Source organism: Panthera uncia (genome assembly GCF_023721935.1).
Source record: "Panthera uncia isolate 11264 chromosome A3 unlocalized genomic scaffold, Puncia_PCG_1.0 HiC_scaffold_11, whole genome shotgun sequence".
In the NCBI taxonomy this organism is placed as follows: Eukaryota; Metazoa; Chordata; class Mammalia; order Carnivora; family Felidae; genus Panthera; species Panthera uncia.
Window position 1 is genome coordinate 20139961 of NW_026057578.1, and position 25466 is coordinate 20165426.

A 25466-nucleotide genomic window follows, 5' to 3' on the forward strand; every position below is an offset into this window, starting at 1 on the left:
TTTATGTAGCCCAGGCAGAACCACAAAGAGGCAAGTGGTGCTACATCCGACTAAGACTCCGCACAGCAAAGGGACCGTCAGTGGAGTGAAAAGTCAACCGATAGGACGTGAGAAAGTATTTGCAAACTATGTATGTGATAAGGGGTCAATCCACCCAAATAGATAAGGAACCCCAAGAATGACGCCTTGCTTTTATAGTGAGAAAAATATTCAGAAAGATTTTTTTTAATCTTTGATAAAGGGTAAAATTAAGAAGGACAATGTTTGAGCTTCATGGAGTCAGGAGAAAAAGATATTGCAGACACAGAAGAGCCGCCTGCTGTAGGGAGGGGGACGCGAGAGGGGGGGGGACCTCTGAGGGGGCCCCCCTTCAGCATTCCTACAAGAGAAATTTCCCCTCCTGAAAGATACACCTCTAAATCCCCGTCCTTATCAAGCTCTCCAGAATAAAACCTCTTTGGGAAACATATAGTGGTCATGCACCTGTAGAGAAACACGCCTGGAAAACCAGCACACGCGTATCACACACACACGCGTATCACACACACACACACACACACACACACACATCAGTGTCCCCTCTCTGCTCCTTCTTAGAAACAAGAACTGATCCCTTATTGACGCAGCGGTCATGTGCACAAACAATTTCCTCTGCAACAAGTTTGCCAAAGTAGTCCAAACTCAACACAGAGATCTGTGAAAACTCCCAAAGCATTAAATACAGAGAAAAAAAAATCTGTTTAATGCATAATCTTTTGAATATATAGATATAGATAGAGATACACTCTTTAATCACAGCTATTCCTTTATGCCTCTTCATGCACGGTTCTTTTGTGGCAGAGGCATTTTTCAAAAACACAGACCCTCTTTTGTTTAATTAATAATCCCCCCAGACATAAATCACCCCAGCGGCACCCTCTCTAAGCAGCCCCGTGGCAATGACCTACTTTAAGAGCCTTTCATGTATGGCTTGGGTTTACTATGTATTTTGAAAATTACTGCTCAATAGCTATTTTGGGAGATCAGCATTTTCTTTAGCAAGTTTAGCAATGAGGACCCATTTTCCCACCTGGGAAGGAAGAATCCTAGAATAATAGAACTGCATTAGAGAGGATAAAGAGGGACTGTTTATTTCCCCGGGGAAACTAAGAATAATAATCAGGAGGCGTCTATTATTTGCATGCACTGCCTTGCTTAATCCTTGACAACCCTATATATTAGACACCATCGTGGCCCCCATTTAATTGATGGGGAAACTGAGGCACAGAGAGATGAAATAACGTCCCCCTGAATCTCCCAAGTAGCAAATGGCAAAGGCAGGCTTCCGAGCCTGCGTTCCCCATTGTGCTACATGCACTGCTCTGAGGGGTATACGACCGACATTCATTCATCGCCAGGGACGTGCCAGACATCCAGAAAACATTATCACGTGTCGTTCTCCCAGTGACACCAAGTTGGCATTATCTATTTCCAGGCACGTGAGCTGAGGCTTAGGCAACTTGGTGAGATTTAGCTTTTCTTTTTAATGTTGATTTATTTATTTTGGGAGAGAAAGAGAGCGCGAGTGAGAGAGACAGCAGGGGAGGGGCAGAGAGAGAGGGAGGGAGGGAGGGAGAGAGAATCCCAAGCTGGTTCTGCGCTGTCAGCGCAGAGCCCGACGTGGGGCTCGAACTACCAAACCGTGAGATCACGACCTGAGCGGAAATCAAAAGTTGGAAGCTTGACGGGCTGAGCCACCCAGGTGCCCCTCTTTTTTTTTTTTTTTTTTTAATTATCGTGGTAAGAACCCTTCATGTGAAATCTATACCCTGTAACAGATTTTTAAGAGCACGTACAGTGCTGTTGGCTATACGCACAGCAGCGCACAGATGTCTAGAACTTATTAACCTTGCACAACCTAAACTTGAGATGCACTAAACGGTGACTCCCCATTTTCCCTTTCCTGCCAGCCCCGGGGCAACCAGCGTCCCACCTCCTGTTTGCCTGCGTCTGACCATTTTGAGTGCCTCCCGTTATGTGGAATCGGGCAGTATTTGTCTTTCTGTGTCTGCCTTATGTCACTTAGTACAATGTCCTCCAGGTTCTTCCACATTGTCGCCTGCAGAAGGGCTTGCCTCCTTTTTATTGCTGAATTATACTCCGTTGTGTGTGGAGACCACGTTTCCTCGGAGGTCCGGTGGCGGAGGGAGGGGGCAGGTCCAGAGGCTGAAGGCCGGGGTGGTTGCAGGACGTGCGATGACCAGGTCTAAAAGGTCTCCGTGGAAGGATGAGAATCAGTGAAAAATGAAAAAGAGTTACTGAAGGAAAGAAGGTGTGGACGTCACACTCGCCCCCTTCTCATTGACCCCGGTCTTGGCCCCAATCCAGGTTATAAACCAGGGAGGGAGTCTGTGACTTCACCCAAACTATTAATTAAATAAAACCTTTATCTTTTCGAATGACAATTTCCTGCATGGTGTACTAAATCCCAGTGAGAATCCTCTCTGGAAGAAGAAAGGACCCCCTCCTTACAGACCAACTTTCCACCACATCCCATACATCCTCATGGCCCACAGCTACCTCTGCCTCGGCCCGGGAAATACAGGCATCTACAGGATGGAACGTTCTGGAAAACAAAAAACAAAACAAAACAAACCGAAAAACCTACCCAACCCTAATCTCCTCTTTTCATCAGAGCTGACTTGAAAGATTGGCTTGAGTTTGAGAAGACTAAAATAAATGCGATGAATGTTACTTGAAAAATCTAGGATGTCGTTATGCACTGCATGTGTTTGCCCTAATTCCATTTTCTATTAGGTTATTATTAATTAGCATTTGTTTAGCATCAACTATGTACTTGAAGCCAGGCTGCTATGTATATGTAGGAGAATATCCGTGCCCAGCATGGGCCGCAAGTAGGATTTCTCGAAACAGGTCGCCACCCCCGTTTAGCCCCCCAGAGGAATGACGCGTACTCCAAAGAAACGTTCTGACAATAAATTTTCAGGGGAAACAACTCAAATAAAAAGAATCACTTGCCACCAGTGGGACTTTGCCTGCACTCACCATATGGGACAGGCAGAGTCTTGAGCCAAATAGAAACTTAAAAGGAAAAGAAAGTGAGATTTCACACAAAGTGACTAAAAATGTATTAGAGTCAAAGCCTCCAGAAAGTTGTAGATTAACTGAAAAATAGGAAGTGAGTACAGAAGTTATTTTTCAGTTTGGTTACTGCAAGGGCACTTAGTAGATGTAGATAAAGAGAATGACACTTACACAGATAGGAAAGTTATACCTGGAGAAAGAGAAGCAGCTCTCTGAATGGCAAGATTAAACAAAACAAACAAACAAAAACACGCTCGGGTGGATTTTTGCCAAATTTCGAAGATCTGCGCGGGGACTATCTGTGGTGTATTGCCTTCGTTTAAATTCCCCCCAGTAGCAGACTCTGAGGACGGGCGGGCTCCATCATTTGGGAATCCAGGCAGCACAATGAGGGAGTGGGGAAGGGAGAAAGGCCAGTGCAGGGTCTGATAATAAATGGGTTGCACGCATCTCAGACTTGTTCCACTGAGGGGAGAAACTGTGGTATTTTTCTACCGTTTTCTGCTCAGCACTGGTTCTAAAGATCCCAGAACCGCTCCCAGGCACAGCCTTGCCTGCGGCCAAAGTCCCCAGGCAGGGAGACACGGGCGCACAGGGGATGGTTTGTGTCTTCGACCACTTTAGCATGTCCATTACCCAGTTAGTGTGTATATATTACCTCTAGGGTGTACATGTGTGCATTCTAGAGAATGTGCGTGCAGTACTCAGAAGTATATGGGGAACGCTATATACATTCCAGGCATATATTCTATAGAATATAGGTCATCTAGGGAAGAGGCTGCTGGGACAATGGGCTCGTGCACCAGCAGGACTGGCCTGGCTGCGGCAGGCAGACGTGGCCGTGGCCGCTGTGACGTTCACCATGGCTGCGGACCTCAGTAAGAGAATCCTGTGCCTGTCCCGCCCAGCCCAGCCTGGCCGAGTGCTTTCAGTCAGGGCCCGGGGAGCAGCAGGCTGGCCGGTGCAGGGGTGGGACGACGAAGAGAGAGAGGTGAGGCACTTTGAGGCAGACCCTCCTGGGCAGGGAGCGGCCTTCCATCATCCAACCACCAGACTTCACCCCGCTTGGTTCCTGCCTTCGGATCCCAGATTCTGCTCTGCTACACTCCCCGCCTCTCAACTCCAGTACCAAATTAAAAGGTACGTTTAGAATGTTTAAACTCTACAGACTGCTTTATGTATATAGTAGCATGTTACTATATACTTATAAAAATATATAAAGATATGTTGGGGGCACTTGGGTGGCTCAGTTAAGCATCCGACTTCAGCTCAGGTCATGATCTCACGGTTCGTGGGATCGAGCCCCGTGTCAGGCTCCACACCGACAGTGCGGAGCCCGCTTGGGATTCTCTCACTCTCCTTCTCTTTCTGCCCCTCCCACACTCACACTCTCTCTCTCAAAACCAAATAAACTTAAGTAAGAAGGAGAAGAAACCTTTACATAGCTATACAGGTATATTTACCTATAATATTTCATCTATTAATACACCTCCTTCTGGTCAAGATGGAAAATAAAACTTGGATGAAGAGATACAAATAACACAATCAACAAGTTTGCACCAAGTGGACTTGTGGCCGTCACAACCCTGGCAATTTCAGCGGCGTTACAGGGAAAGTACAGGCTAATGGAAGCACTCAGGACACCCCCGCCCTGGCTTTTCTACCATATAAAGTTAAATTATTTAAAAAAGAAACATTCTCCTGAGTGGTTGCGGGTCACTCTGGGTCAGTGAAGGTTTTCCCTCTGGAGTTGAGACGTGAAATATTAATACGCTTGAGAGAGACAAGATTTATCGGTATCTGCCTCCCCGGGCTCCGCCCTTCGCCTCGCCCTCTGGGAGGATTCTCTCTTTGACCACCCAGATCCTAGCAGAGTGGGAAGCAGCGTCCGAGCGAAAGGAGAGAAGAAGGAAGAGTCAGAAGAAGAGGGCAGGCCAGAGCTCCGCGAGCGGGGTGGGGAAGCATGGAGATGAGAACCCCAGCTGTGCCGCAGAAGAGAGAATTAAGAAGGAACAGAGGGGCGCCTGGGTGGCTCAGTCGGTTAAGCGGCCGACTTCGGCTCAGGTCACGATCTCGCGGTCCGTGAGTTCGAGCCCCGCGTCGGGCTCTGTGCTGACCGCTCAGAGCCTGGAGCCTGTTTCGGATTCTGTGTCTCCCTCTCTCTGACCCTCCCCCGTTCATCTCTGTCTCCCTCTGTCTCAAAAATAAATAAACGTTAAAAAAAAAAAAAAAAAGAAGGAACAGAAAGACTTTTCAGAACTCTGGATCGTGGACCCAGCTCTGCAACGTCCCTTGTTCTTCGGGACATAGGGATCCAAGCGAGACGACTTTGAGCGGCCTTCCTCTGGACGGTCCTTGAACGTGATGCACAGATTGCCCCACTTGGCTGTGTGTACAACCTCCCTACTCAGTGCTACTCACACGGTGCCCCCACCCCTGGCCAAGCAGCAGCTTGCTGGAAATGCAAAATCTCGGGCCCCAGCCCTGACCTGCTGAGTGAGAATCTCGGTGGTGCTGGTAGTGGAGGGTGGCGGTGACGTCCAGGTATCTGTGTTTGAACGAGCTGTCCGGGTGATGCCTCCAGACATTAAAAATGAAAGAACCACTGGCCTAGGTGATTTGGTGGCCTTTCCGGAGCCTCTGCCAGCTTCATCCCTGAGTCCAGGGAGAAGGGCCGCTTCCAGAAGTCTTGAATTCCATCCTCCGAACATATCAACGGGCCCCAGGTGTGCCCGCCCGCAAAACAAAGCTCTTGCCGGCATCCAGAGTGCCCCAGAGCCTGTAGGACGCCCTCCCCCTTCCCATCGGGCCTCCCTCTCTGTTATCCTGCAAGGTCCTCGCTACAGATGCCCCCAAGGGAGGAAATAATTTGTAATTTGTCAGACACTAGGCTCTGCCGAGAGATGAACTTACCAGCTTTGAGGTTCCAAAAACCCTTCTGCATCTTTGCGGATGGAGTGAGCTTCCCGGCCATTAAAAAACATCGTGGCTCTACGGACGGGCCAGAAACTCTGTACGTTTCTTTCAAATCCCTGTTGTGACTGTACCGGGTTGAATGAGGTCTCCCCCGCCCTCCCCCCGCACGATGCGTCCACGTCGTCACCTCTCGTGCCTGCAAATGCAAACTTGACTTAGAAATAGCATCTTTGCAGATGGAATTAAGGTCTTGAGGTCATCTTGGATTTAGAGTAGAGCCTAAATCTGATGACTGACATCCTTACAAGAGGGAGGGAGATTCAAGAGAGAGACCCAGGGACGAAGGCCATGTGGAGACAGAGACAAAGACTGGAGGGATGTGGCCACAGCCAAGGAAGGCCAGGAGCCATCAGAAGCTGGAAGAGGCAAGGACGGATTCCCTGCTGGAATCTCTGGAGGGAGCACGGCCCTGCCTGTACCTCAGTTCTCGGCTGATGGCCTCCAGGCCTGGGAGAGAATAAATTTCTGGGTTTTAGGCCACCAGTTTTATGATTTATTGTGGCAGCCCTAGGAAAGGAATAGAACCCTAATGTAGTCATGACCTTAACCTTACTCTCTCCCAGACTGCATTCCCCTCGGTTAAGCATCGGACTTCGGCTCAGGTCATGATCTCACAGTTTGTGAGTTCGAGCCCCGTGTCGGGCTCTGTGCTGACAGCTCAGAGCCTGGAGCCTGCTTCGGATTCTGTGTCTTCCCCCTCTCTCTCTGCCCCCCGCTTGTGTTCTCTCAAAAATAAATAAACATTAAAAACATCTTGAGAAAAAGAATGCATGTGCCATGTGTTGCATTAAAATAGAACTGACTGTAATGTGTGTGGTGCAGTGCTGGGCCCTACTTAAACACTCAATAAACGTGAGCTGTCGGTATTCACTAGATGAGAAAGTGACGGGCACATAGTAACCCCTCAATAAACATCCATTTCCTTTCTTTCTGTGATCTGCTATATAAATGCCTAAGCAAGTTAAACCACATCTATATATTTATCCCATAAAAACAAGAGGCAGTGGGAAGTAATTCTTTCCACTCAGATCTCAAACTCAAAGCTAGCACTGAGAATCTCTTGTTATTTCTCTCACCTGAACATAAATTCTTTCCAGAACTGTTTTTTAGCAAGTTGGTTACTGAACAGCAACAACAACAACAAAAATCCTTCTTTCTAATATGAACTTAATCAACTTTTTGAATTTGGTAAAATGAACCATTTATGCCAGAATAAAAGGTCGGGATATCTCCTCTATTTTCTTGAGGACTTTTTAGCCCCCTTGTCCCCAGTGGAAAGAAAGTGTGGAAATCAGGAAGAGAATATCTTCCTAGAGCCACCAGGTCCAGGTTCAGGATTTTCATTGTTTCACTGTCAAATCCACGGCTGTATCTCTTACCACATCCAATCTGTTTTCTGCAACACTCACCTGGGTTCTGCCACCTATGGACAGACGCGTTTTCCACTGCTGACTTGCTAGGTTGATGAGAGAAAATCTCTCCAAAATCCCAGCAGATGTGTGTTTCCACTGAGGGTTTGCTTCTCCTTAAACAAACCACACAATTCTTTCCTGCATTAACGGATCACAGTGGAACTTGTATTCTGGGCTCTTGAAGGTTCTAGAAGAGGCCAAGCAGTGTTGCAGGGACACCAGGGTTCTCTCATCATTTGCCCACCTGGGTGTTCCAGAGAGGACGCTTTTAGGATGTCCTGAGCTTGGGGGAGTGCGGGGTCCAAAGCCAGATGAGAAATCTGGGAGAGCGGCACCTGGGTGGCTCTGTCAGTAAGCTTCCGACTTCGGCTCAGGTCATGATCTCGCGGTCCGTGAGTTCGAGCCCCACGTCCAGCTCTGTGCTGACAGCTCAGAGCCTGAAGCCTGCTTCAGATTCTGTGTCTCCCTCTCCCTCTGCCCCTCCCCCACTCGCACTCTGTCTCTCTCTCAAAAATAAACATTTAAAAAATTAAAAGAAAAAAAAGAAATCTGGGAGATAACTCTACTTCCCATACCATTCCTTGGCCAGTTCTGTGGAATTTCTTAATTATGCCCCAAATGGGAAACATACGGGAACAGTCCATTAACAGAAGGAAGAACAATCCTGTGTCGCCAGTCGTGAATACCCATGGTGCCCTGTAAGTATTACTATGTCAAGACACCTTTCGGAGGGGTGTCTGGGATTTCCCTCTCTTGTGCACCTCCTCTCTCTCCTCTGATTACGCCTGGAAAGGCCACGGGCTCTGCTCAAGGATCAGCCTGAGACTCCTGTATTTGAACACAGGGCAGAGCTTCAGCCTGGCCTTTCACATCCCTTGGGGGCATCCCTGCGACCCTCGCTGACGCACCATCGCAAAAAGTGTTATTTTGATGTGTTCATTTCCCGACAAAGTCGGGACAGAGTCATTGCTCTCCTCTCCCACCAGAAATAATGGATGAAAGGAAAGAAAGATCGCAATTACTGTATGGAAACTCACGTAACCTGCCGCGAAATGTCTTAGTCGTTGAAAGAAGCAGGTGCAGGAGAAAGAGATCGTTGTCGTAAGAGCCAGATCTGAGCGATTTCTCGCCGCTTCCAGAGCTTCCCTACATCAGAATCTTCTCTCAGATCTTCCTAGGTGGTTTCCCTTCCTAGCCATTCAGAGCCTGTGGACACCCTCAGCAACGGAGGAAGGAAATCCAATAAATAAATGGTGATGGTGATGAGGAAAAGGATGATAGTGCCTGGTACTGTTCTGAGTCTCTGCCTATTTACCTGTAGGTATTGACCTATTTAGTCCTTATACAACCTTATAAGGTAGACCCTCATATTATCCTAATTTTTTAGATGAGGAAGCTAAGGCACAGAAGAGTGCCATCATTTTCCTAAAAGCACACCGCTAGTAAGTGAAGGAAGAGGGATGCGAACCCAGGCATTCTGACTCAAAAGCACAGTCATAATCACTAGACAAAGGAGTCAGAACGCTGGACACACCTGAGTGGGCATCCCCCCTCCACCATCTCGCCTGCATGGTGTTGGATTTACCCTCTTAGAGAGTCTGTTTCATCACCGGCAAGATGGAAATGGCAGTAGGAACCCTTGCCTCGAAGTACTGTCGACAGAAGCAAATGAGACCAAGTCCGTGAAGCCCGAGCCCTCAAAGAGGCACGTACCTGCCCCACCCTGGCTCTGTTCCTCACACAGTGCAAGGGCTTTTCCAGTTCTCTGACACCTGCTCAGACCCGGCCCCGGCCATGCTCCTACCTATTGAAACACAGTAAAGATGGACAAGTGGGACATTTTCCTCTCACTGGCACAAACCCAGCTGTCATTTCTACCCCATGGCCCTTGAAACTAGCACCCTCAAAGGACTCTGTCCTCCTGGCCCTCCTGGAGGAGCCCCCGTCCTCTGGTCAGGCCCCATTTCTAGAAGCTCAGAGGATCCTTCGCTCCACAAAATAGTCACCATTCATATTATGAACCAAGCACTTCACTTAATGTCAGGACCTAAGGGCGAGCGATACAGACAGAGTCCTCAACTGCACAGAAGTCACAGCTTCCTGGAGAAGACTGGTAGAATGAAGGGAGGGGGACAATTGTAATCAGTGCTTTGAAAGACACAAGGTGCTGGGATATCAGGGAAGGCCACTCTGGGAAGGACACATAAGGGTGAAAAGGAGAGAGTCAAGAGTAGGGCAGACAAAGAGCATTGCGGTCAACTGAGATACCTCCAAGAAGATGCTGTCCCAACTCCCCAGGCTTCCTGGGTGACACTCAAGGGCCAAATTCCCCAAGCTCCCCTACTCCAGCTTGAACCGGCCATTCAGGTAGTTCCGCCTCCTCTTGGCATCGGTTTCTTCATCTGTACAATGAATGGGGCTAATATTTGTTTTGAGTGAGGGGAGTTTTGCCAGGGAGGATTAAATGGCACAGTGTTATCGGCTGCTACTTCGTAAGAATGTTATCTCATCTCGGCGTGGGGGAGATTAAGAAGGGGTCAGACCTCCTTAACATCCTCCACACAAGCTCCTCTTCAGGATGCCCTCCATACCGGGCTTCTGTCCTCCCCAACACTGTCACCTAAAGGACCCCCAAAAAGTCTCCCCCGGTGCTTTTGGTGACTTGAACCGTGTTACAGAATTGCTCTGTTGTATGTCCCTGTCCTTGCCGTGCAAATGGTAAATAACTTTCCCACGTCGATCTCTCAAAATGGAAGTGCACGTTTGGTCAGGGAGCCAGAGGGGCCCCCTGAGCTCTCAGGACCAAGGCCTCATTCGAACCTCAGGACATTCTCAGCCTCAGGCTTACAGCGGAGACCTCCTGGGTAGGATTCCCAGCCAGCTGAAAGGACAAGGGGAACTCTCCTTTGTTTGAGTCCAAATAGCGTTAATGTTCCACTTCCTGTATTTACGTTGGTTCCCCCAGTTCGGAAAATCTTCCCTTTCGGCCCCCACCTTCCTTTCCCCCTTGGCAGTGCTCTCCTGGGTTTTCAGGACTTGCGGCCCACAGTGTGACAGGAGCCGGCCACTAGGCCCCTCCCTCATCTTGCCAGTCTCAGAGGAAGCTCCTTTGACCCTCCACTGTTATTATTACTATTATCCACATTACTGTGACCGTCGCCACCCCGGGGCCCACCCTGCCTCCCAGCCCCACTTCCAAAAGTCCCATTGTTCACAGCTTCCACAGTGACTCCCCTGCCCCAGCCGCTTCCACTTGGCTCTCACATACCACACACCATATACGAGCCCACCAGGTAACCCAAGCCCCCTCCCTCACCCCCCAGCACCCTCAGCCATCCCATGGGCCTCCAGCTTCCCATCCACACAATACCCACCCCTGATTCACTCTCTCCTTCTTAACCTCTTCCTGCCCTAGGCTTAGCCCCATGTGGCTTTTTTACATTTAAATTAGGAACGTTAAATAAAACCTAAAATCAGTCCCTGGGTTGCACCAACCGCATTTCAACTACTCCATAGCCACGGCCACGTGGTGAGCGGCGGCCATATTGGACGGTAACCATATAAAACATGTCTGTCATCCTAGAAAGTTCTGCTAGATGATGCTACACTGGAGAATGGGCAGTAGTGAAAGGTTTCTCAAATAAAACAATACCAGACAAGCGAGTTGAGAAAACTAAACGATAAAGCAGAAATGACAATTTCTCAGTGATAATGAAGAGAACCCAGATAATTCCTACTGACCAGGGCTCTCAACCCACACCTCCCTGTCTGATCAGGCCTGCAGAGTTCAGCCTGCTGTCACACAAGGGAACCCAGAAGTTACCAGCATATTGATGATCATGAAACCTGGTTACTCTCTCGGTTGTTCAGTTGCATTAAAAGAAGACATTTTTGGAGCTGCTTTGGGCCTTTCACTGGATGGGGGGCTAGTAACTGGTTAAAATTGAAAGCAGCTACTCCGTGGAACGCTATTTTTCTAGATAACAACAAATCATGGGTTTGGCCTGATTGTCTCCCTCTATCGCGTTGTCATCATTTGGAAGTCAGTCTAGAAAAGGAAGGAAGCATGAGTTTGTTGATCATTTGGGTTCATGTCCCACCTCTGCTGCCACTTAATAGCAGTGTGACCTTGGGCAAGTCACGACATTCCCCTGGTTTCTCACGTTTCTCACTCATAATAGGAAGGGAACATTCCTCATGCTAATTCCACACAAGTGTTGGGAGGACAAGACGGGATAATGAAGGGGAGAGTATTCTATTTACCAAGTGCCCCACTAACAAAAAAAGGGAAACATCCATGTAGTGCAATGGCCAAACCCAACTTATCAGTCTATGCGTCTAAACTGCATAATTGGCCCAAAGTGGTTCGCCCAGAAGCTGCACACCAGATACCATCATGCAACTCTCTGGCTTCTAAAATAGTGATCCCCAGCCCTCATTTTCTTTCTGTACGTTTTTGCACCACCCTTTTGATTTTTTGAAATTTTAGCAGAATGCTTAGCGGAATTAAAATCTCTGAATAGCAGGTTTTAACAAGTCAGCCATGACCACAGCGCTGTCACTACTGAGTTATAAAAATGTCTCACAGGGTCTATAAAAGCCTCCAGTGGCTGGATTGTGCCTTTGGTCTCCCTCCATCTCCGTGATGCTGCTGGGGTAACGCAGCTCACCATCCTGACAAGGTACTGTTCTCATGCGTGTCAGAGGAAGGAGGTCTTTCCTTGCTGCTGGCTTGGCATTAAGCTACAACTCCTCGCTCTTAATCATAAAACATCACACCCCATCACCATCCCATTCAATCTAAAAATCCACGCACAGAGGGGCGCCTGGGTGGCTCAGTCGGTTGAGCGTCCGACTTCGGCTCAGGTCACGATCTCACAGTCCGTGAGTTCGAGCCCCGCGTCGGGCTCTGTGCTGACGGCTCAGACCCTGGAGCCTGCTTCGGATTCTGTGTCTCCCTCTCTCTCTGCCCCTCCCCTGTTCATGCTCTGTCTCTCTCTGTCTCAAAAATAAATACTAAAAAAAAAAAAAAGAAATTAAAAATTCACGCACAGCCATAATACTCACCAACTGTTACATGCTGATCAAGAATTTGACAATATTGCCCGCAGCGGGCTAGACTACACCCACGAATCATGGGATCCTTTTGAGGACTACGGTTCTACATGAGCCAAGATTTCAGAACTAAGACTGAGACTCTAAAATCTACAGTCTAGACTGGTTTTAGAACCCAACTTCCAGAACTGCTATGTTTTGTTTGCATTATAGCAAATACATTTGGACAGCTATTTGCTCACCAAAAAGCATTTCTCTGTACATCGTGTCCGATAAAGGCCTCGAGAGCTCTATTGTCTCGTGACTCCCCCACCCACCCAGCATCACCTCTATGACATCATTTCCTCTGACTCTCTCTTTCACTGCGTCTACTTGGCCACAGCACCTTCTCGCTTTTCCTTGCACTTTCCAGACTTGCTTCTGCTTCAGAGACCTTACTCACGTTTGCTCTGCCTGGAATGCCTTTCCCCTAATTATCCATGTGGCTCACTCCCCACCTCCTTGTTCCAAAGTTGTTGTCTCCAGGATACTTCCCTTAAACATCGCAGCTAAAATTTTTACCCCTGCTCCCAGCATTCTTTATGGCCCCCTACCTACCTACTCCCATTTAGTACCTAGCACCCCCCGAAATACTAATACAACATTTACTGTCTATCTTCTCTCCATGAAAACAGGATGTTCATTGTATTTGTAGCACCTGGAAGAGTTTCTGGCACAGAATTAATGTGCAACGAATATTTGCTGAATGAAGGAACGAACGAATGAATGCCATTTGGCCTGAACAATAGCTCGCTTCAGGGAGGAAAGTAAGAGCCAGAGAAAATCGGTGGTTTGGCCAAAGTTATGCTATTTCGCACCAGTCAGGCCGAGATTTTAATCCAGACTCAGGATTTACAAACTTTGTGGCCTTAAGCCTCACCAGATTGAGCTGAACTTTCTTCCTTTCCAAAAGGGGCATTGTAATCCCTGTCTCAAGCCCTTGCAAACATGCTGATCAAAAGTACGGAAGCAGCGGGAATGGGGAAGAAGGGGACTGAGCCGGGGAAGCCTTGGGGGGCGGGGGGTGGGGGAGGGGTGTCTCAAGGAACCACCGTAGTCACACAAGTGAACTAAAAGTCCCCGGGCCGGAGAGAGGAGCCAACACAGGTCTGTGGGGTTCTGTGCCCTGTCCGTGTTTCTCTGGGAGGCCGCGCTCTTGTTAAATAAACACTGAAGACTGAACACAGTCTCTAGTTTCCACCCACTCTGGCTTTTGCAGGCACACACAGAGCTGGCCTTCCTTTGAACCAGGCCCTAGACACCCCCTAAGCAGAAGCAGATTGACTGGTTTGACATACACCAATGAGGCCATTTTCTATGGCTGGCCCTCTTACGGCTGTCATCATTTTCCTCTTTTAGAAACGGCTGAGTTATCACCCCTCCTTTCCAAGCTTCCCATCCGTAGCAGGGAATATGGCTCGGAGATCAGACCCACACGGGGCGTTCACCTCAATCTGACATGTGCCCTCTTGCAGCCGTGTAACTTGGGACAAAGTCAAAGGGATGAAAGAAAACATTTGCACTCTGGCTTTTAGTTGGCCACGTTCACGGGCGCTCAAATTGCATCCTAAAGGAAGTGAGAGTTTGGGGTTTGTGATGTGAGCTGAAAAGCCAAACGGCTTTTCGACAACTTGCAGCAAAAGGCCCAGAAATTTTGACGCCATGAGAAAAGCAGTAAAAATACAGAAAACTTTGAGAAATCAAAGTACTGGCAATATTTATTTTTTGACCCCTCTGTGGGTGAAATTTTCCCCGGAGTCTCTTGAAACTCTAATATCTTCTATTTCAAGGCAAAAGCCATTTTATTATTTTAGAAACAACTGGAAAATTGCTATTTGATCCTTCAATATTATCATTTACTATATTCCCCAGAAAATAAGTACAAATTTACTAACCGAATGCCTTTCTAAAAATTTTAAGTTGCTCTGCGCATTAAATTAAGCCTTGCTAAAATTGGAAGGATCTACGTACTTTAGATTTCTTTTTTTTTTTAATTTTTTTTATGTTTATTTATTTTTGAGACAGAGAGAGACAGAGCATGAATGGGGGAGGGGCAGAGAGAGAGGGAGACACAGCATCAGAAGCAGGCTGCAGGCTCTGGGCCATCAGCCCAGAGCCCGACGCGGGGCTCGAACTCAGGAACCGTGAGATCGTGACCTGAGCTGAAGTCGGACGCTCAACTGACTGAGCCACCCAGGCGCCCCCGTACTTTAGATTTCTTAATACTTGAGAGGCTATAAACATAGGCAGAGAACACATTTTCAAATTGTTGTCAGACTCAGCTTCAAAAGCCACTCAACTCTGAATCAACCACCCTTCAGCGTAAGTAGGTTTGTACGTAACTTCTCTATCTACACAAAAGAGTCGATGCTCATTTACCTGCCCTGGGTTCTACACTAGGTTTCTGGGAGCTGAAATACACATCTCAGGAATATATGTACGTACACCAATTTATTGGCATAAAGTCTCACAAGACATGTGATCTCTGATACACAATACAGTCCAGGGAGAGTATCTCAAAACACATCACTGACATATATGAAAACAAGGTTATTTACGTAAAATGATTCATGGGATGTAATCTATATAGCGGGCAAAGCAGTTAATGGTTTACTTGATAAGGCACCTTTTATTTAGTTAGTTTTATTTTCTTAGAGAGAGAGACAGTGCACGCAAGCATGGGGCAGGAACAGAAAGGGAGAGAGGGAGAGAGAGAATCCTAAGCAGGCACCATGCTCAGTGCAGAGCCCAATTCGAGGTGCGATCCCGCAACCCTGGGATCATGACCTGAGCCCAAATCAAGAGTCAGGCACTTAACTGACTGAACCACCCGGGTGCCCCAATAAGGCACCTTTTAAACGGATGCCATGCAAAATACATTTAGCGTGTCCCATATCAAAGATAAATCTATACTTTCGGTGTTTCACAACTGCATAGTAAAACTGCTTGTTTTAGAAAAAGAAAGAATTCTCGGAGCTCCTCCTCATAGCCATAGGATAAAACAACGAAGAAAATATTCCCAGAAACTCATTAACAGACGTAAAGGCATCTGATAAAGCCTCTGCCTTCTCAGATTCCCAATGGAATGCCCAAAAGACCGTAAACATGTACTAAAGTCTGCACCAGCATCAGAAATGTCCTAGACGGCAGGGGAGACAAAGAAGGATGGCAGGCCCCAACTTCGTCTATGAAACAGCAGCAGGGAGACAGAAGGGAGGACACCGAAAAGAAATCCATCACTGGGCTGAGAGCCACAGACAAGGCAAGCCACAGGCCAGTGGGGTCCCTCTCACCCCTGGGGGTTAGCAACATCTGGGTTCCCCCACCGCACTTGGTGGTCTCACATCTTCTGGTCCCATCAGCCACGGCCCGCCCACAAAGGCCACCCCCACGTCCACTCATGTTTCTAACTCCACCTCCTTCCTGAATCGCTGGATGCCTCTGGGTTGTCAGAGTCAGAGACGGCGATTGAGAGCACACCCAAGGATTTCATTTCAGCCTCAAGAATTTCGTGAACACTGAGGGCAAACTTATACAAAGAAACTTTTAACATATCTTGCTTAACAAGGAGCTAATGCTAGATAAGCCTTGATGTTTTTTAATAGCAGCTCTCCAAGTATGTAGAATCTTTGTTTAACATGTAGATTCCAGGAACCTGTCCCCTGAGATCTTGATTAAGTGGAAGAAGAGGAAGGTTGACAAATTGTCAATTTTAAGAGAGAATTGAGATCATTCTAAAGCGGGTAGCCTGTGACCAACATTCGAGAAGCATTGTTCTAAAGGCCAAGAGGTTTTATAAAGAGTGAAAAGACCCTGATGCTAAGAAAATTAAGTCTGCTTCAAAAAAAGATGGACGTTGAAAAGAATCAGAAAAAAGAAGTGTTCTTATTCGAAGAAGAATTGAAAAGACATTGGATTTATCAAAGTATTGCAGTCAGACACAAAGATAATTTGAGATAAAAAAATGCACAGATAAACAAGGATTACAGAATTTTGAAATCAAATGAAAAGATTTTGAACTTCTAGAACAATGACAGTCTAAGGGTGACAAAAAGCTACTCCTTCCCATTACAGACTGATAGAAATCCTGGATAAATTACCCGATTTTTAAAAAGTGCATGAAAGTCCTCGGAGAAAAGAAAAATAAATCCCAAGAGTGAAATAGGGGAGGGGAGTATATGAGCTGACCCTGCTCATACCAGGGTCACGTTCAGGGTCAACCATACCAGGGTCCTGACCCATACCAGGACACGTTCAGGTTTAGGTAACAGGCCTCAGGATCCCAGGGGTTTCACTGTCCACAGAACAGAGGTCTTTCTCAACTTATGATGGGGTTGCATCCTGATGAACCTGTTGTAAGTTGAAAATATAGTAAGTCAAAAACGCACTCGATGCACATAACCTACCCAACCTTCGCCTAGCCCGCCTTGCAGGTGCTGGGAACACTTACGCTGGCCTACAGTTGGGCAAAACCATCTAACACAAAGCCTGTTCTATACTAAAGTGTTGAATATCTCATGCAGTGTATTGAATACAGAACTGAAAGTGAAAAACAGAACGACTGTACAGGCACAGAACGGCCATAAGTGTATGGGTTGTTTACCCTGTGATCACGTGGTTGACTGGGAGCTAGGCTCACTGCCAGTGTGTAGCAAGACAAGAAAGTATCCTACCCATCTAGGTAGGCCGACTGGGGAAAAGATCCAGATTTGAAATGCCAAGTTCCTCCCGGATGCGTATCACTTTTGCACCATTGTGAAGGTAAGGGACCGTCTATACACAATTCACATTGTCAGGGACCGTCTATACACAGTTCAAGGTCCACCCAAGGCATGGAGTGGAATCAGCCGTGTATGTAAAACCGAGATCCTCAAAGAGCTGTTCAAAATTCTGACGGGGACCAGAGAAACCCCGAGCATCACCATGAAGAGTCGGCAAGGAAGTTTCCACAACACAGACCCAGTGGATTCTGACAGAAAAGCCAATCGTTGCAGAAGACGAGCTCAGAATCCAGAATCACAAACCAGATGGGAAAAAGGGAGCACAGCTACAGAAAGCTACCGGGCACAGCAAACAGAACAATTCGGAAGTCGTAGCTTGTTATCTAAAGGAGATGATCCAATGAAATATATTACAAATGATTAAAAGAAACAGTAACGAATGAAACAGATGAAAAAAAGAAGCAAATTTGGAAAAGACTAACTTCCAGACTAAATTAGAATTTGACTTCTCGAATTTAAAAATACAACGAATTGTCAAGTAGCCTCTTCGTTAAAATATTAGTGAACCGACTGCAATAATGTAATTATTATGATGCATATAATATATAATGATGATCAAGTTGGAGTGAGGCCAGGAATGCCCGCATGATTAAACATTAGGAAAGCCCTATAATGAAATTCACCTCATTAGCATATTAAAGGAGAAAACTCATACGAGCATCTCAAAAGATGCCCAAAAAGCATCTGATAAAATTTAATGACGGTCCCTGATTTTTTTTAAGTAGTCTTAGTAAACCAGAGGCAGGAGAGGGAAAGGGGACCTCCTGATAACAGCCTCTACAGCCTATCTCGATACAAGTTCCAACACACATCCTATGTTGCTAAGCATTTAGCAACATTTCCTTTAAAGTCAGGACAAAGGGAAAGAAATTCTCTGATCATTGTACCTACTCAGCATTATGTAGAAGGTCCTCGTCAATGCAGGCGGGAGAGGAGAAGCAGGAAGAAGTATGAAGGATCAGAAAGAAACCTAAGAAACATTTCTGTTAGTCACATAGAGAACACTGACTATATAAGACAATAGAGGAAAATAATATTAGAACTCTTTGAAAATATTTAGCATTACTGCCAACCATATGGCCATATATTAAAATTAATATCATTCCTCGATCGATAATTAGAAACTATAATAAAATTAAAAATCTCATTCTTAAGAACAACAAAAGTTACAGGATATCTAAGAATAAATTCAACAAAGGAAATGAAAAAGTTAAGAAATTTATGAAGGAAATTATGCATTTGTGCTTAAGAACATAAAAAGAATTCTAAACGCAGAGAAAGATACGCCATGTCATTGAATAAAAGAACTCAAATTATAAAGCAGGCAATAGCCTCTAAATTAATATATAAGCACGTGTTTCCAATAAAAATCACAACGGGGCTTTCCATGGCAATCAATAAGCTGATGCTAAAATTTATACGAAAGAGTAGAGGACTGAGACAATTTTGAAGAATAGGGATGGGTGATTTGTCCTACTATTTATCACTATGGAGCCACAGTACCTAAAACAATGTGGCACTGATACAAGAAAAATCTACCGATATGTGGCGGCATTAAAAAATTGACAAGAAAGAATTTATTTCACTACATTGCAGCAACCGGCCATCCAAATTGAAAAAAAAAAAAATTAATGTAATCCCTGCTTCATGCCGTACACACGCATAAATTCCTTATGGATTAAAAACCTAATTGTGAAAGGTAGAAGTTGAAAACCTTTGAAAGAGAAATATGGGAACAAATATTTACAAGCTAACAGAAAGGAAGGTCTTCTTAAGCAAAAGATAAAAAGCACGAAACATGAAAGATTGACTAATTATATGAATATAAAAAACTTTTATGAGAAAAGACAACATAAGCAAAAAGAGAAGCTGCAGACATGTGGAAGTTATTTCTAACTCTTAGAATAGGAAAAAAATCTAATCCAGAACATATAAGGAATGCCTATAAATCAGTATTAAAAAAAGACAAACCAATAAGGAAAGGTCAGAGGTTTTGATCAAAGATTCATGGAAGCCTAAGCAAGAGGGACCAAAAAGCACATGAGTTGTGATCAATATCTCAAGCAATGAAAGAGACGTGAAATAAACCATCAGATATACACAAATTTATCAAGTCTAATAATACCAAAGGTTAGTGAAGATACTGTAAAAATCAAGCCAAAAAAAAAAAAAAAAAAAAGGCTTTCTTTCCCAGGGTCCTCGAATATTTACAAAAATATGATTACATAATTAGGCTTTGATGAAAACCTCAAAACGTTCCAACGAGGAAAAGTCTCCTACAGCCTATTCTCCGACCACAGCGGAGGAAAACCAGAGGTTTGTTTCTAGAACAGGAACCAAGAAAACAGCCACTTTGGACATATGACCTAAATCCCGAAGGGAGAATGTAAAACCCTCTCAGGAGGAAACATAGGAGGATATGAAATATACTAAACCTCTCCAAAGTAATGATTAGGTTGAGAAGAAAATCAAAACTGCAAATTCAGAACATTTTGAAAATTGTCATAACAAAATCAGCATAATAAAACTTGAAAATATAACTAAAAGTGGTGAGATTTCAAATGCCTCTGTTTTCTCAACATTGTTCTATTGGTCCTTGTATGTACCTCTAAAAACAAGTAAAAAAAAGAATGAACTGTTTGTACAAATACATATATGCATATGCACACATGTGTGCATATACACATACATATACACACATGTATGCATGTATATTCACGTGCACGACGTAACCTCTGTTCTGTGTAGATAAATAGCATAGAAAAACACTGAAAGGGCACAACAAATAATAATAGTAATACCTATCGGTAGTGAAAATGGGTTTTTTATTGTATATTTCTCTCATGTTCAAAAATAAGTACGTATTTTAAAATTTTAAAAATAAGAGTAAATTCACTAATTGGCGTAAAAAAAAAAGTCCTTGAATTTGTTTAAAAGCGGAAAATGTCTAGGTTTCCATCGGTTTTGGTTTTCCTTTTACCTTGTTCATGCTATTTGCCAATTAGACAATACTTCGAATATTTCTTCACCTCCTGAAATTTTCTTCCATTATTTTTGTGATTCCCATCACTGCTCTCTCATTCAGCAGTACCAGTTATGAGCCTATAAGATTTCTTCCCCAGCCATGACCTTCTCTCTGCTAATGCAGACGTCTTTGTCTTTTGCCCTCGTGCTACAGAAGAGTTTTTGCCAAATCAATTATTTTGTGCTTATAATGTACATTCAATCCTTCTACCTCTAGTCCATGCTACGTCCTTCAAGATCAAGGCTGGATCACAGCCATTCTTGGTCCTGACACAGGGTCCATGTTCCCCAACAGTTGGTATGGTCACACTTTTTACAGGTTGCGAGTCTGCTCGTTGTTACATGATGTCTCATTACGGCTTGGTTCACCATTTTCCTAATTACTAAACATATTGTACATGTTTGGGGGGCCATTCTTCTTATCGCTTCCATGAGTTTCTAACTATTGTCCTTTGGCCTTTTGCTTTGTCTTCTTATTGGTCTCTAGGAACTCTTTGCATCATTGTATAATCTGATTTCATTCTATACGAAACCCTTAATACGTAAATAGCATGTGCATATATAACATATAATTAGACATAAAATACCTGCTCTATCTCTGATGTTTCTTTGCTTTTTGTTGACATGTCCTTTGTCATATACCAAAGCTCCTATCGTTGTACTCGACTTACCAATCTTTTATGTTTTATTTATGAAAACTTTTCCTCCTGCTAGATCATACGGATGTTCTCCTCTATTTTCTCTTGAAGGCTGAAAAATCGTGTCTTTAATATTTAGGTCACATTTCAAAGCGGTCACTCCATTAAGTGTTTCTGAATTAACGAAACAGAGCAAGTTCAGCTCTGTACTTGAAGCGCCTGACGCTTGGGAAATCAGAGAAAGATCTAGACCAGGATCCGGCTCTGCCTCTGCATTAGAGAGCTTTTCCTAGGTTCTGCTGTGTAATAATCCGCGTCCAAATCTTGGTTTGCAAAACTAACCTTTGTTTTTCACTCACATCACACAGTAGCTGTAGTTCAGCCATGGCTCTGAGCCTCTGCCCCAAGCCGTAGGGGATCTGCCGGTCTGTGCATTAGGGACCAGGCTGAAGGCACAATCTCTACCTGGTTGCCATGTGCTGGCCTTGTGGCCGAGGGGTAGAACAAGAAAGTTGGTGGAAACTTTCAATGGCTCTGGTCAGTCACATTACAGTTCCAGAGTCAATAGGAGAGAGAGAATATTTTGTCTGCAGAGAAAGGTGACAAGACCAAGAAATACTATAAACAAATAACATATTCTCTCACAGCAGCTCCTTTCAAACTAGAAGGCTGGTGGTGTATTTATTAAAGAGGGTTCAAAAATCGAGCTTTCTAGCCACTCTGGGCCCAGGGGAAGTGCTGATACAGTACAAAACGGCAAGCTTTCTTTGGCATCCCCAGCTGAGTCCCCCAGCTGTGGCTCTTACAAACGTTCACCGCTGGTGCAAAGGAAGGTAAGATCTCCTCCCCACATGTGTTGAAACGGTTCTGCATTCCAACACGGCCAAGGCTCAACCACCACAAGCCAGCACCCTGGGCCCCGTCCCGGCCGGGCTAGAATTGGCTGCAGAGCCTCAGGTTGAGTGAAGGAGGTGATCAGAGATGGAGAGAAAAGAAAGAAAACCACAGGCCCCATTGGCAAGGGGAACGAACGCCGCTTGGCATCCAAAATGTGAAAAGAGCTCTTCTGTGCTTTGGCTTTTGGCCCACCTTGGCTTCGGCCACCGCCATTCATTACCTCCACCTGGCCGGGCGGTGACCCACCCTCATTCTGTCTGTAGCAACAGATAACGTGCAGAGGCATGCCTGAGCTGTCGCCTGTCGGAGTTCCTCCTTCAGTTTCTCAAGACCTAACCCACATGCCAACACCTCCCTCGAAGCCGTGCTGTGGGCTGCCCGTGACCACGCTCTGCCCTCCGTAATTAGAATGGAATCTGAGCTCACCCTGGAATGCACGGGACGTGCAGAAGGAGCCCAGCAGGATGGTTCCTCCAACCGTAAGTCCCAGCCAGAGCACAAAGGCTCGTGGGGGTAGAAACAGGCATGGGGAGGGCAGGAGGAGAAGCACAGAACCCAGAGTTTGCCTGCCCTTCTCTCTGCACTAAACAGCTCAGAGGACTTAGTGAAAGAGCACTTCTGCCAGGCAGGAAGCGTCTTGGCCCTTTGATTTAAGCCATGGTTCTCTATGTGTGGTCCCCGGTGGTCCCTGGATCCATTGACTGGAAACTTGTTAGAAATGCAAATTCTCCAGTTCCCCCCCCCCCCGCCCCCATACTTGCAATGTGTCAGCAACTCTAAGGATGGGTCCCACCAATTCGTCTCTTAACAAGCCTTCCAAATGATTCTGATGCACCCTAAAGTCTGAGAACCTCGGTATCAAAGGGTAAACCGGTCCTTGAGCTCGTTCCAGCCCAAACCCTAATCTGGGGGGCACATTATGTCCTAAAGGAAAGTCCCTGCAGTTACAGATCCCCAGTAGAGACCCAAGTCAAAGTTTCTCAGGAAACCACCGATATCAGGTACGATTCAATCAACACGATTCAATGCAGAAGGGGACAGACGTGCCTCACAGTGAGGAGAGAGGGTGGCATAGCATAGTTCTGAGCAAGAGGATGGATGTTAGACTTCCTGCATTTAACACCTACAACACCACTCTTGTATGTGACCTTGAGCGAGTTACTTAAAACTCTACTGTCTTTCCATCGATATAATCGCATAGTAATAGCATCTTCTTAGTATTGATTGATCTAAGGCAGTGGTTCTCAAAGTGTGACCCCTCCCCCAGGCCAGCCTCATCAACACCACCTTAGAGTGTATTCAAGATGGAAATTCTCAGGCCCCGTCCCAGACCTACTGTACTCATTATCTATCTCTGGAAAAAAAAAATATACATATATATTACCCCAAAACTCAGCAGCCAACAACATCAAACGTGTGTTATCTCCTATCTGAATCAGAAATCTAGACACACCCGCCGTGTGGACCTCACCGAAGACCTGAGTCATGAACAGCTTCTTCCCTCAGGACAAATGATGCAGGAGAGACGGACATTTTTTTTATACCTTTATTTCAGAAGTGACATCCCTTCTCTCTTACCATATTCTATTCTCTTTAGAAGCGAGTCCATAAAACCAGTTGGCATTCAAGGGGAGGGAATCACACCAGAGCATGCATAACAGGAGGGAGAGACGTCCTGGAGGCTGCCTATCACCCCTATTGGATCAGAAACTCTGGGGGTGAGGACCAGACACCCATGTGTTAACAAGCCCTCCAGGTGACTCAGATATATGTTCAAAAATTCAACGAGACAATAGAGGCAAAGCACCTCATACAGGATCTGGAACCCAAAGACTCAATAAAGGTTATTTATTCACCTTCTCGTTATAACCTAATGATAGGTTATATCATTATAACAGCAGAACATCTGACTACTTGCTGCTAGGCTTTCTGCCTGACTCCAAATATCAGGTGTCATAATAGACCATCCGTTGTCAAATTTAGTCGAGCCCTCGAACCGCCTGCAGAGCTTTTAAATGCCGTGTTGCCAAAGCTTCGATCTTCACAATCAGATCAGAATCTCCAGGGCTGGGACCCAGGCATCCGCATTGCCTAGAGCTCCCTAAGTGATTCCAATACGCATTTCTGGTTAAGAACCGCGGAGATGTGCTCAGAAAGCAGGTCCGTGATGGCTCTCTCCCCTGTTAGTCTACCTTCTTGGAGCTAGACTATTGGCAACAACGAGCCTTGATTTGTGGCAGAAAATCAAAATAATCAAACACGCAAACAAGCAAAGAAGCAACCAGTCTCGGTGGTGCACATCCTGATAAGTTGCCTTAACAACCTTCACGCCCCCTTGTCCTGCAGCCCCTTCCCATGTCTCTGGCAAGGAACTGAGCTGTCCCGCCAACTGGGAAAGTAGAGATGGGCGTGTGCATGGCTCAGATGCTGGGCCAGTGCCCCTTGCAGATCAGAATGCTGGCAAGAGGAAGGACACGGTCTGTTCTCTCCGGCCTTGAAGGAAAATTAGGCGGTCACTTAGCTCCCCGGAGGCAGCTGGGAATCCAGCTGCCAGGTGGAGGGGCCAGGGCCACGGGCTGGGCAGAATCGGGGGTGATAGGACCACTCTTGCCGTGAGTCCTCTACAGATCAGAGCTCAGCCAAGCTGTCCTCCTTCCGAGCCGACAGAGCCCAGAGCCGCCCACCCCTGGCCCAAAGTCCACCCTGACACAGAGCCAGCTTCCGCCAGGCTTCTCTACCCCACCAGCCGCCACCCCCAACTGTCCCCTAGAGGATTAGACTTGGGAAGTCCGACCTCTGGCAGTTCAGGTCAGCGTCGTGCTCTAGCTCTGCTGCCCAGGGAATTGTCAGATGCTCAGAGGCCGCTCCAGAATATTCTTGGAAGCTCCCACCACGGGGCTAATTTGGGCCCAAGTCTACCGTTCACAGGACTGTTTAAATAGGAGCAAAGAAGACACAAGAGGGAAAACTTTTTTAATCAAAAAAGGAATAGTAAGCCTCCATTCACAGAGTTCGTTAGCCAGCCCAATCTTTCATGAGTCAAGAACTGAGGCCAGCTGTGGAGCGGTGGGGGGAGGAACAGCCTCGGGTGTATGGAGAGGGCAGCTGGGGCGTGGGGGGCACAGACACCACAGAGGTGAGCAAAATCTTCAGCTTCCGACGGTCCAGGGGCCCCGTTCCCGGCTCTGGCACTGCGTCGCCCTGACAGGTCTCTCTGCGCTCCTGCTCCCCGACCTCTAAAAATGGGATTCTAATTATAAGGGTTGCTTGAGGATTAAATAAGATCATATACGTGAAAGGACTAAAGCATTTTCTTTTCTAGGGCAAACAAGGGAGAGGAAGGGGAATGAGGGTGGGGGAGGGGCAGGCAGAGGAGAAGGGGAAGATGGCGGGCTTGCAGCCGCCAGAAGGCTGCCCCTGGTGGGAGGGAGGACCCCACGAGCGTCAGGAAGCACGCCGGCCTGAACTGTGGGACCCTGTCAGGCAGGCACCCAGCACATGGGCCATTTCGGCCCCCAGCCATCCCCACAGCAGACATGCGAGGTGATCCCCCAGGCGGC

General features: G+C 46.3%; 1 long non-coding RNA gene across 2 annotated transcripts; it reads right to left on the reverse strand.

Annotated features, from left to right (window-relative positions):
- Positions 1 to 1493: 1493 nt before the first annotated feature.
- LOC125936605 (uncharacterized) lies at positions 1494 to 13080 on the reverse strand. 2 transcript variants are annotated; one of them, XR_007462074.1, is made up of 4 exons: positions 12540 to 13080; positions 8510 to 8689; positions 5998 to 6196; positions 1494 to 2245 (listed from the first exon to the last, which is right to left on the reverse strand). It is a non-coding gene; the product is annotated as an uncharacterized LOC125936605 (long non-coding RNA). The 2 variants fall into 2 exon arrangements; XR_007462075.1 differs by having other exon boundaries at positions 1494 to 2254.
- Between the last annotated feature and the right edge of the window lie 12386 nt (positions 13081 to 25466).